The sequence below is a fragment of the Schistocerca piceifrons genome, chromosome 1, assembly GCF_021461385.2.
Source record: "Schistocerca piceifrons isolate TAMUIC-IGC-003096 chromosome 1, iqSchPice1.1, whole genome shotgun sequence".
In the NCBI taxonomy this organism is placed as follows: Eukaryota; Metazoa; Arthropoda; class Insecta; order Orthoptera; family Acrididae; genus Schistocerca; species Schistocerca piceifrons.
The window spans coordinates 1,003,340,332-1,003,351,582 of record NC_060138.1 but is presented as its reverse complement, the minus strand read 5'-3'; positions in this window follow the sequence as shown (position 1 = coordinate 1,003,351,582).

Sequence of the window (11,251 nt, the reverse complement as noted above, 5' to 3'; positions counted from 1 at the left end):
CACACACATCCATACCCGACGTAGGATTCGAACCTGCGAACGCAGCGGTCGCGCGGCTCCAAACTGAGGAGCCTAGAACCGCTCGGCCACTCCGGCCGGCTACGATTCACAAATGCAATGTAAATTAATGAAATGAATGAGGGTCAGTAAAGATACATCGTAGCACTATTTAATTATTAACATCACTGTCGTGCGTTATTCCTTTGGATTTTAAAGCCGACACTGTTACATTCAAGTACATTTGCAAGAGATGTGCCATTCTTCAACGTTATTCCCACGAAAAAATTCTAAATCTGAAGTCATTAACTTCATTGCATAGTAATTCTTCATTTGATTCCATTTATTCATTTTGATTTTGTAGCATACACACGGAAGCGACAGAGACACTGGTACAGCTATGCTTATTCAAATAGAGAGATGTGTAAACAGGCAGACTACGGCGTTGCGGTCGGCAACGCCCACGTACAACGAGTGTCTGGAGCAGTTGTTAGATAGGTTACTACTGCTGCAATGGCAGGTTATCAACATTTAAATAAGTTTGAACGTGATGTTACAGCCGTCGCACGAGCGATGGGACACAGCATCTCCGTGGTAGCAATAGTGGGGGGATATTCCAGAAGACCATTTCACGAGTATTCCGTGAATATCAGGAATCCAGTAAAGCATCAAATCTCCGACATCGCTGCGGCCGGAAAAACATCCTGCAAGAACGGGAGCAACGACAACTGAAGGGAATCGTTCAAATGGGACAGAAGTACAACCCTTCCGCAAATTGCTACAAATTTCAGTGCTGCACCATCAGAAAGTGTCAGCGTGTGAACCATTCAACGAAACATCATCGATATGGGCTTTCGGAGTAGAGGGCCCACTCGTGAACTCTTGTTGAATGCATGTCACAAAGGTTGACGCCTCGCCTGGGCCCGTCAACACCAACATTGGACTGTTAATGAGTGGAAACATGTTGACTGGTCGGACGAGTCTCGTTTCAAATTGTATCGAGCAGATGGACGTTTATGGGTGTGGAGACAACCTCATGGAGTCATGCATCCTGCGTATGAGCGGGCGACTGTTCAAAGGAGCGGTGGCTCTGTAATGGTGTGGGGCGTGTGCAGATGGAGTGATAAGGGCCCCCTGATACGTCTATATAAGACTCTGATAGGCGACACGTATGTAAGCATCCTGTCTGATCACCGGCACCCATTCATGTCCACTGCGCATTCCGACGGGCTTGGGAAATTCCAGCAGCACAATGCGTAACCTTACACGTCCAGAATTGCTACAGCGTGGCTCTTCTGAGATTAAACATTTCCACTGGTCACAAAACTCCCCAGACACGAACATTATTGAGCATATCTGGCATGCGTTGCAACGTATGAGCAAGAGGTTGACATATAATGTATGTATTACACTGAAGAGCCAAAGAAATTGGTACACTTGCCTAATATCTTGTAAGGTCGCAGCTATCACGCAGAAGTGCCGCAGCACAATATGGCATGGACTCGACTAATGTCTGAAATAATGCTCGAGGGAACTTACGCCACGAATGCTGCAATGCTGTCCACAAATCCGTAAGAGGACAAGAGGCTGGAGATCTCTTCTGAACAACACGTTGCAAGGCATGCCAGATATGCTCAATAATGTTCGTGTCTAGGGAGTTTGGTTACCAGCGGAAGTGTTTAGACTCAAAAGAGTGTTCCGGAAGCCACTCTGTAGCAATTTTGGACTTGTGGGGTGTCGTATTGTCCTGCTGAAATTGCCCAAGCCCATCGTAATGCACAGGGGACATGAATGAGTGCCGGTGATCAGACAGGATGCTTACATACGTGTCACCCGTCAGGGTCGTATCTAGACGTATCAGGGGTCCCACATCACTCCAACTGCACTCGCCCCACGCCATCACAGAGCCTCCACTGGCTTAAACAGTCCCTTGCTCATATGCAGGATCCATGGATTCGTGAGGTTGTCTCCATACCCGTACACGTTCATCCTCTCGATACAATTTGAAACGAGACGGGCGTCCGACCAGGCAACATGTTTCCAGTGAGCAACAGTCCAGTGTCGGTGTTGACGGGCCCAGGCGAGACGTAAAGCTTTGTGTCGTGCAGTCACCAAGGGTACACGAGTGGGCCTTCGGCTCCGAAAGCCCATACAGATGATGTTTCGTGTAACGGTTCGCATGCTGAAACTTTTTGATGGCCCAGTATTGAAATCTGCAGCAATTTGTGGAAGGGTTGCACTTCTGTCGCGCTGAATGATGCTCTTCAGTCGTTGATAGTCCCGTTCTTGCAGGATCTTTTTCCGGCCACAGCGATGTCGGAGATTTGACGTTTCACCGGATTTCTGGTATTCACAATACATTCGTGAAGTGGTCGTACGGGAAAATTTCCACTTCATCGCTACCTCGGAGATACTGTATCCCATCGCTCCTGCGCCGACTATAACATCACGTTCAACCTCACTTAAATCTTGATAACCTGCCATTGTAGCAGCAGTAACCGATCTAACTACTGCAGCAGACACTTGTTGTTTTATATAGGCGTTGCCGACCGCAACGCCGTATTCTGCCTGTTTACATATCTTTATATTTAAATACGCTTGCCTACACCAGTTTCTGTGGCGCTCCTGTGTATTTCTCTGTTTTATGCCTAGAATAACATTGTTCTAGAACATGATTTCAAAACACTTTGAACAGATCATCCTCCTCCTCCTACCTCCTCTTTACCCACGTTTAACGTACTGCGAATAGGAGGGCTAAGGTTGTCACTCCGCTATACAGTACTTCAAGGTCGGGCATCTGGCGGCTGCAACGTGGCGAAGAGAGTGGCAGATAGTCGGTGCGCGCATAGTTTAAAAGCTGTGCTTTCAAATGGTCATAACCAACATCAAATGGTTCAAATGGCTCTGAGCACTATGGGACTTAACATCTGAGGTCATCAGTCCCCTAGAACTTAGAACTGCTTAAACCTAACTAACCTAAGGACATCGCACACATCCACGCCCGAGGCAGAATTCGAACCTGCGACCGTAGCGGTCGCGCGGTTCCAGACTGACGCGCCTAGAACCGCTCGGCCACACTGGCCGGCAGGTCATAACCACCTACTATCAGAATCCGTGCGCGAACGACTGCCGGGGCTGATATCTTGTAAGTGTATTTTTCTACTTAGAATATGAGATTAAGTTCATGGTTTGTTCTTCTTCGTCTTCTTCATTTCACACATTAAGCAAATTACCTGTTACGATACTCCATCCCCTATGGTCTTCCTACATTTCTTCTCACGGTGCATTTATAATAGACATCTTTTACCAGGAATCTTTCTCCACCCATGCAGACTATATGTTCCATATTCTTCTATTTTCTTTTAATTTTTTGCCTAGATTGTGTACTCTTAAATTATTCCTTATATCGCCATTTCTTTTTCTATCTTCCCTTGTACGTCCTATTCTCCTTAGAAATTTCGTATCTTTAGCCTGTGTTTTACTTTCTTTTTGTCGCCGATGCTTTGCTTCCTTAAGTACGGTTGGTACTGCTGTTATTTTATAAAACTTCATCTGGGTTTCTTTCCTGGCTTTATTCTGCAAACTTTTTACGATGGTTCCACTTATGAAAGTGAATTTATTTAACTTTTGGTTCAGGTCATAGTTATATTAGTAAGTGATGTTGCATCCTGGTTTCCCTGTCACATAAACACGCTACAAAACATAGGCTATTGTGTGTAAACTGTCTTGCAAGGAGAACGCCTGCTGGACACATGTTCATAGCGTAACGGTCGCAGCTTCGTGATATACAGAACATTACAAAAGCCTATACAACGGCTATTAATAACATCAGTGGCATTACCGATAACCTGATCCGTTATAAGCTGAGGCATTCCCCACCAGACCACGGAAACCAGAAACCTTTTATAATGGTATCAGAAGTTCAGTCTTGAACAGCTGTTCTGCCTCCCACCTTTTCCGGATACCAACAACAAACACATATTTTCGGTCAACAAGAGCCACTGCAAACCTACAGTTTTTCTCCTCGTGATCTTTAAGAATATGTGAACTTTGTCTGAACATCTGAAGCCATCTAGCTCTAACCACGTATGTAAAACCCTACAACGATTTTAGATTAATGAATACTGGCTTCTTCAGTTTGCTGTCGTTTTGGTTTGGCATCAGACACTTCATTTTGATAGCATAGGCAGATAGCTTTAGTCCCAAAGTACACATGTTGCAGTAGTTAAAGTTTCTAAACATGAGCGTGACACATACCTTGTCGAACTGCCCCCTTTTTCCCCCTCATCGATCCGGTCCGGGTCCTACCCCCCCCCCCCCCCCATCTGCCGTTGTGTCGTCTGTATAGTGCTGTTAAATGAGTATTCAGTGTTGTGCGTCCCCTGTCAGTGTTGCGAACAACCATCATACTGTCGCTAGTTGCGTTTTTTTTCTTTTTAGCTCGTGTAAACAGAAACCAGACTGTCACTGTGTTTTTTAAATTGTGCCTGTCTATTTACTATGTGTTTTAATCAGCATCGCCAACCGTTTGTTATTATATTTACTTTGCATCTTTTTCTCCACGTTTCAGTTCATAACAGTCACCGTTTTATCGCCTGCTGTTGTATGTTTTTCATATCTTCTCATTCTGTTTTTTAAACTTGCCTGTAGGCTGCAGAGCGGCGTATTATGCTGCTGCCAGCCCGCCACCCCACGGGGGGAGGGGGGGGGGGGGATCGAAATCCAATAAAGAAAAAGAAGTCTACTAAAACCAGAATAGTTTGTACTATACAATGTATTTATTAGACTTTAAGTTCATAGAAAACGTCCCCAGGAGCTGTAAAGTTCATTCATAGCGCATTAGGGTTCCCACTATGTCCACTTGAGGTAAACATTGCCTTTCTGATTCAGTTCTGGCGTCGTAAAATATTATGTTATCTCATTTCGTACAAAACAAATGTGAATCTACAGTTATTAATATCTGCACCTACTTTCCGTGGTCCAATGCTGTCTCCATACTGAGAACAGTTTTACTAACGTCCATGGAGATTTCATTAACCACTCTATCTGAAGTTATACTTGATTCATATATACTGAAGAGCCAAAAAAAACTGATACATCTGCCTTAGTGTGGGGCCCCCGCGAGCGCGCATAAGTGCAGCAACACGACGTGGCATGGACTCGACTAATGTCTGTAGTAGTGTTGGAGGGAACTGGCACCATGAATATTGCAGGGCTGTACGCAAGAGTACGAGAGGATGGAGATCTCTTCTGAACAGCACGTTGCAAGGCAACCCAGAGATGCTCAATAACGTCCATGTCTGGGGAGTTTGGTGGCCAGTGGAGGTGTTTAAAGTCAGAAGAGTGTTCCTGGAGCCACTCTGTAACAGTTCTGGACGTGTGGGCTGTCACATTATCCTGATGGAATTGCCTAAGTCAGTCGGAATGCACAATGGACATGAATGGGTGCACGTCCGTGTCACCTGTCAGAGTCGTATCTAGGCGTAACAGGGGTGCCATATCACTAGAACTGCACACACTCCATACCATTACAGAGCTTCCACCAGCTTGAACAGTCCCCTGCTCATACGCAGGATCCACGAATCCGCTCATTACAATTTGAAAGACTCGTCCGACCAGGCTACATGTGTCTAGTCATCAACAGTCCAATGGCTGTGTCGACGGGCCCAGGCGAAGCGTAAAGCTTTGCGTCGGGCAGTTACCATGGATTCACGAGGGGGCCCTCGGCTCCGAAAGCCCACGTCGATGATGTTTCGTTGAATGGTTCGCTCGCTGACACTTGTTGATGGCCCAGCATTGAAATCTGCAGCAATTTTCGGAAGGGCTGCACTTCTGCCACGTTGAACGATTCTCTTCAGCCGTCGTTGGACCCGTTCTTGTAGCATCTCTTTCCGGCCGCAGCGATGTCGGAGATTTGACGTTTTATCAGATTCCTGAGATTTGATGTTTTACCGGATTTCTAATGCTCCTAGTGCAATCGTGAAATCGTCGTACGGGAAAATCCGTACATCATCGCTACCTCGGAGATGCTGTGTCCTATCACTCGAAAGCCGACTATAACACCACGTTCAGACTCACTTTAATCTTGATAACCTGCCTTTGTAGCAGCAGTAACCGATCTAACAACTGCACCAGACGCTTGTTGTCTTATATAGACTTTGCAGACCACAGCGCCGTATTCTCCCTGTTTACATATCTCTGTATTTCAAAATGCAAGCCTATACCAGTTTCTTTTTTGCATCAGTGTATATTGCAATGTTTGCACCTTCAAACAAAACAAACTTGGCATCTAGTAATGCTACTGGTGAAACACCCACAAGAAAAAGTAAGCGTCCTAAGATGCAGTCTTGGGGGACTCAACAAGCAGTTACTACCCAAATAGAAAACTAATAGCTTAAAAACGGCTCTATCCTATCAACAGCCTTTAATACTTCGCTACCAGACGCTCAGGGCAAAATGGCTTCACATACGCCGCAATTGGACGAAGTGAGACGTAGCTGAAAGATACAGAGCACAGCCAAGTAACGTTTAGCTGAGGTGTTTGCTTTGCTCTGGAAACGTCATCCCATTTCAAGACTTACTGACAGCAGAGTAATACTTCTGAGTCCCGAGCGACTGGGGTACTTGAACGATTGCTTGCAGGCACTTCTGCCACAAACACGTAGTCATGTTTCCAGGCAGCAGCCGTCTCGACAACTCGGGACTGCAGATAGACCCTTGAAGAAATTCTTAGCGTTTTCATGAAAGAATCCGGCACGGAAGGCGCTAGGGAACGTATAGCCCACACTTCTATATTACTCACCAGGTTCTACCCCGGGACTTTTCGACTCAAAAGAGCGAAAATTTTGGGATACTGCAGGGAGACTAGAAGGTGTGGCTTCCAAAAGTCGGTTGTTCATTTGGTGAGATTGGAGACTAAACTCACCAATCATCTTTTTTGGGATCTTCAGTGAGCTTTGTGAATATATCGTGCGCTTCGTCACTACTATTAAAATCAGTGTCATCGTCTGTCATCCAAATCATTTTGCATTTCTGCTTCAGAGTCATCACTTTCAAAGACAAGCTGCGTTTTGGCTCTGGCAGTTTGCTTCATAGCAATCAGATATCTTTTGCAGTTGTCTTCCCTTTCTTCTGCGGTTTTTTTTTTCTACAATTTCTTGTTTTTCTGGGGTATCTGTCAAGATTCGTATCTTTTTCCTTCTGGCATCTGAACCTTTTCTTTGAGGTGCCTTTGGGAATGGACTAATTTATTGAGGTGTGAGAGACAAGCATGACTCTCTACTGGTATCGTCTCTTGAAGGGGCGGGTGTAGCATTTTTTCGCAGTTTCCTGGACTCATCGAAGGTTAACAAAATACTTACATTACCTCCTTTATCATTAATTGGATCAAAGTTCCCTTTTCCATTTCCCTCAGTTAGTTCACGCAGCGTTACAGAAGAAGACAGGAAACCTTGCTCTGTAAGAATATATGCGTTATGAGAGTAAATGCCCGTGCACTGGAATCGTGATATCAGACGCTGTGTATGCCATCGGATATGCTCTTGCAAGAAGCGCTGCAACAATTTTAAGTGTGACTGTCTTTCCACGGTTCATGGTCATGAAGTTGTCATAAACTCTGTAATAAGATCTCTTAAGAGATGGGAGTATCAGAATTGTCACACTATTCTGCTCTCCTATGTCAATACAATCTATATTGAGATGGCTTTCATAATTGTCATAAATCAACAAAACTGGGTGTTAGGGGATGCACATGAATACTTAACAAAATGGTTCACGTAATGAACCCTAGTGTTTGTGTGTGTGTGTGTGTGTGTGTGTGTGTGTGTGTTGGGGCTTATGGGCGCTCAACGTCGAGGTCATCAGCGCCCTGACGCACATTAAAGGGAACGAATGTGGACAGGTCTAATAAAAGTGAAACACACACTCCCACGCCCGGGTTCCCGGGTTCGATTCCCGGCGGGGTCAGGGATTTTCTCTACCTCGTGATGGCTGGGTGTTGTGTGATGTCCTTAGGTTAGTTAGGTTTAAGTAGTTCTAAGTTCTAGGGGACTGATGACCATAGATGTTAAGTCCCATAGTGCTCAGAGCCATTTGAACCATTTTTTTTTAAACACACACGGAAAGAAAGCAGGAAAAGAAGGAAAATGTTACATAAGAAAGTAGAACGTAAGGAAAGGGAAAACGTAACAACAAGAATGCCACAGTAAATTGTCATTGGCTGGCCACTTACATAAAATATGGGCGAGCTTGTCACACAGTGAACAAATTTAGATCCTCTCCATGAAATCTTTGTAAAAAATTTGACATGGCACAGAACTTTAAAACTTTAACCACATTCGTGGTCAGAAAATAAAACGCAATCCAATAAAACGTGGCTCACAGAGACCTGGACGCCATAAGCACCACACATTGAAGGGTCCTCCCGCCGGAGCAGGAAGCCATGCGTCATAGGGCTGTGGCCTATCCGAATCCGAGTGAGCAGAACCTCGTCCCGTCGACGGGGCTGAAAGGAAGTACACCACACACGTGTTGTGGGCTTGACTAGACGGAGCTTATTGTCTGTCACTTCCAGCCACTCATCCTCCCACCGACGCATGACTCGTGAGCTCAACAGCGAGGTGAGTGCGTGCAGGGGTATATCACACTGAGATACTAGTGGATCGAGACACGCCTCCTTGGCTGCGAGATCTGCCCTTTCATTCCCAGCATTCCAGGTGGAAGAGGGCATCCTGGATGGTCTGGACTATTTTATCTGCTGGATACAAACGTTGAAAAGAGTGAAGGGCACTTAGTGAATCGGAACAGACAATAGATTTATGACAGGAATAATGTCTCATATCTGTATCTTTTACAGAGGCCCACGTTTGCTCTGTTCGGTGGAGACAACAGAAGTCGGTTTTTCTGAGAGAAACTTCGCTCCTCTCTTGTTTCTGAAAATACAATTCCTCTGATTTCTCTGATATCGTTGGTCGGAATCTATAGTTCATACACGTTTTATTACATTATTATTAGACAACTTAAAATATTTCTTTAGTAAAAGAGCGCACATTCGAACAAGAAAACTGTATTGAAATAAATACATTCTTTAAGTAACGCTTCAGCGGTCACAGGGGAAGGGGATGGGATGTGCGGAAAAGATGACCCTTCAATTGCTTCCCATGCTTGAGTGTAACACCGCCAAGCTTCATAGAAGAGTCCGTGTCGTTAAAAGCAGTCTTAAATAACTCATACAACATTTAGTTATTTTAAAATATCTAATATTGTCTTTATTCCGTGTCTAGGCCACGAATCATGTACGAGGGTATTTCGGAAAGTAAAGATACACTGTACGTCAGAGGAACAGAAGGGTTTTGGCGAGCAACTTAGCAACACTGGTGTTAACCTTGCACCGTTAGCTTTCTCCTCGCGGTCGTTCGGCAGTAGAACGAAATTTTGTCGTCATATCTCTGAAGTTGGGACCGATGTTCATGACGAACAAAGAACAGGTCGGCCATCTGTGATCTCTGATGCCCTTCTTCGCAGAACGGAGGAAGAAATTCGTGCGAATAGACGTCTCACATTGAAAGAATTGCATCAGATCATACCGGATGTGTCAATTACAACTCTTTATGACGTTGTGACTGTCAAGTTAGGGTACAGGAAATTGTGTGCGCGTTGGGTTCCAAAACTGTTAACGGAAGAATACAAAAACAAAAGGATGGGCTTTGCACGCGACTTCCTCACACGCTACGCTGAAGCAGGTGATGAGTTCCTTGATCACATTGTGACAGGTGACGAGACGTGAGTTTATCACCATACATCTGAATCCAAGCAACAATCAATGCAATGGCGCCATTCGAATTCACCAAAAGCCAAGAAATGCAAAACGTCGATTTCAGCGAAGAAAATCATGGCTTCTGTTTTCTGGGACAGACAAGGCATTGTTCTGTTGGAATTTATGCCTCCTGGAACGACAGTTAATGCTGCTGCATATTGCCAGACTTTGAAACGTCTTCGAAGGGTAATTCAAAACAAACGCAGGGGAATGCTGACAAGTGGAGTCCGCCTGCTTCATGACAACGGTCGGCCTCACACAGCGCTCGTCACCAAAGCACTACTCAAACAATTCAAATGGGAGGTATTGGACCATCCGCCATACAGCCCGGACCTTGCGCCCACCGACTTCCATGTCTTCCGTTACCTGAAGTCACGTCTTGGTGGAAAATCATTCCACGACGATGAAGAGATCAAAGGCGTAGTTGCAATGTGGTTCCGACAACAGGCGGCAACCTTCTATGACTGCAGGATACAAAAGCTTATGCACTGACGTAACAAATGTTTCGATAACGAGGGTGATTATGTCGAAAAATAACAAATAATCCAGTTAATAAGATGTAACTGACGTTTTCTAAATAATTGTTCTATTTAAGGACTGCGAGCCATTGTATCTTTACTTTTCGAAATGCCCTCTTATTTCCCTTAAGTATACGAAAACAGGAGAGCTTCCAGATTTCTTGAACACCATTTTTCTGTGGATGATAATTAATAATATAGAGAGGAGGAAATGATGAAGTGAGTTCATTTCTCGGCATAGCCGTCCGCCGCGCACTGTCTGCTGAGGTCGTTGTGTGGAGCGCCTCTTCCACAGGCTCCCCTTCAGCCATGTCCACTCTCAACGACAGCAGAGATCAGATGATATCTAGAGCTAAACAACGCGGGGCTAGCGTCCATTCACGGGGGAGCGGCGGACGGTTTTACTATCAGCCGAGGAGATGTAGTGGACGGTGCGCACACAAGAGAACGGGGAGAAAGATAAGCGTGCGTACGGAAAACGCGTAGATGGGAAGAGAAGGAGAGGAGGCCATTCAATCGGAACTTGGGAAGGGAGGAGGACAGAGAGAACCGAGCCCAGTGGATTAGCATAATACGGGCATTTGTAGGTCGCCCTGCCACGCTCATAAAACATGGTGGCTACATTGTGGTACTCGCAGCTCCTGGAGTAAACACCACGCCGCGCTCTTGGTTGCGGAAAAGAGGGGGGAAGGGAAGACAAGAGGGCTGACTAACGCAGGAGAGGAGTGTGTAAGCACGGATAGCCCCTAATGCCTTGCCCCATGCAAAAGGTCCTGACTCAATCTCTGCAACGCAGTATGTAAAGGGCAGTGCTTTAAAATATTGATCGTGCAATGACTTCATTATTTTTATTCATACGGCTTGTCACGTATCAATGAATCACGTTTACATCTGCAGGTGCGTGTGCGTGAGAATGCAAAGT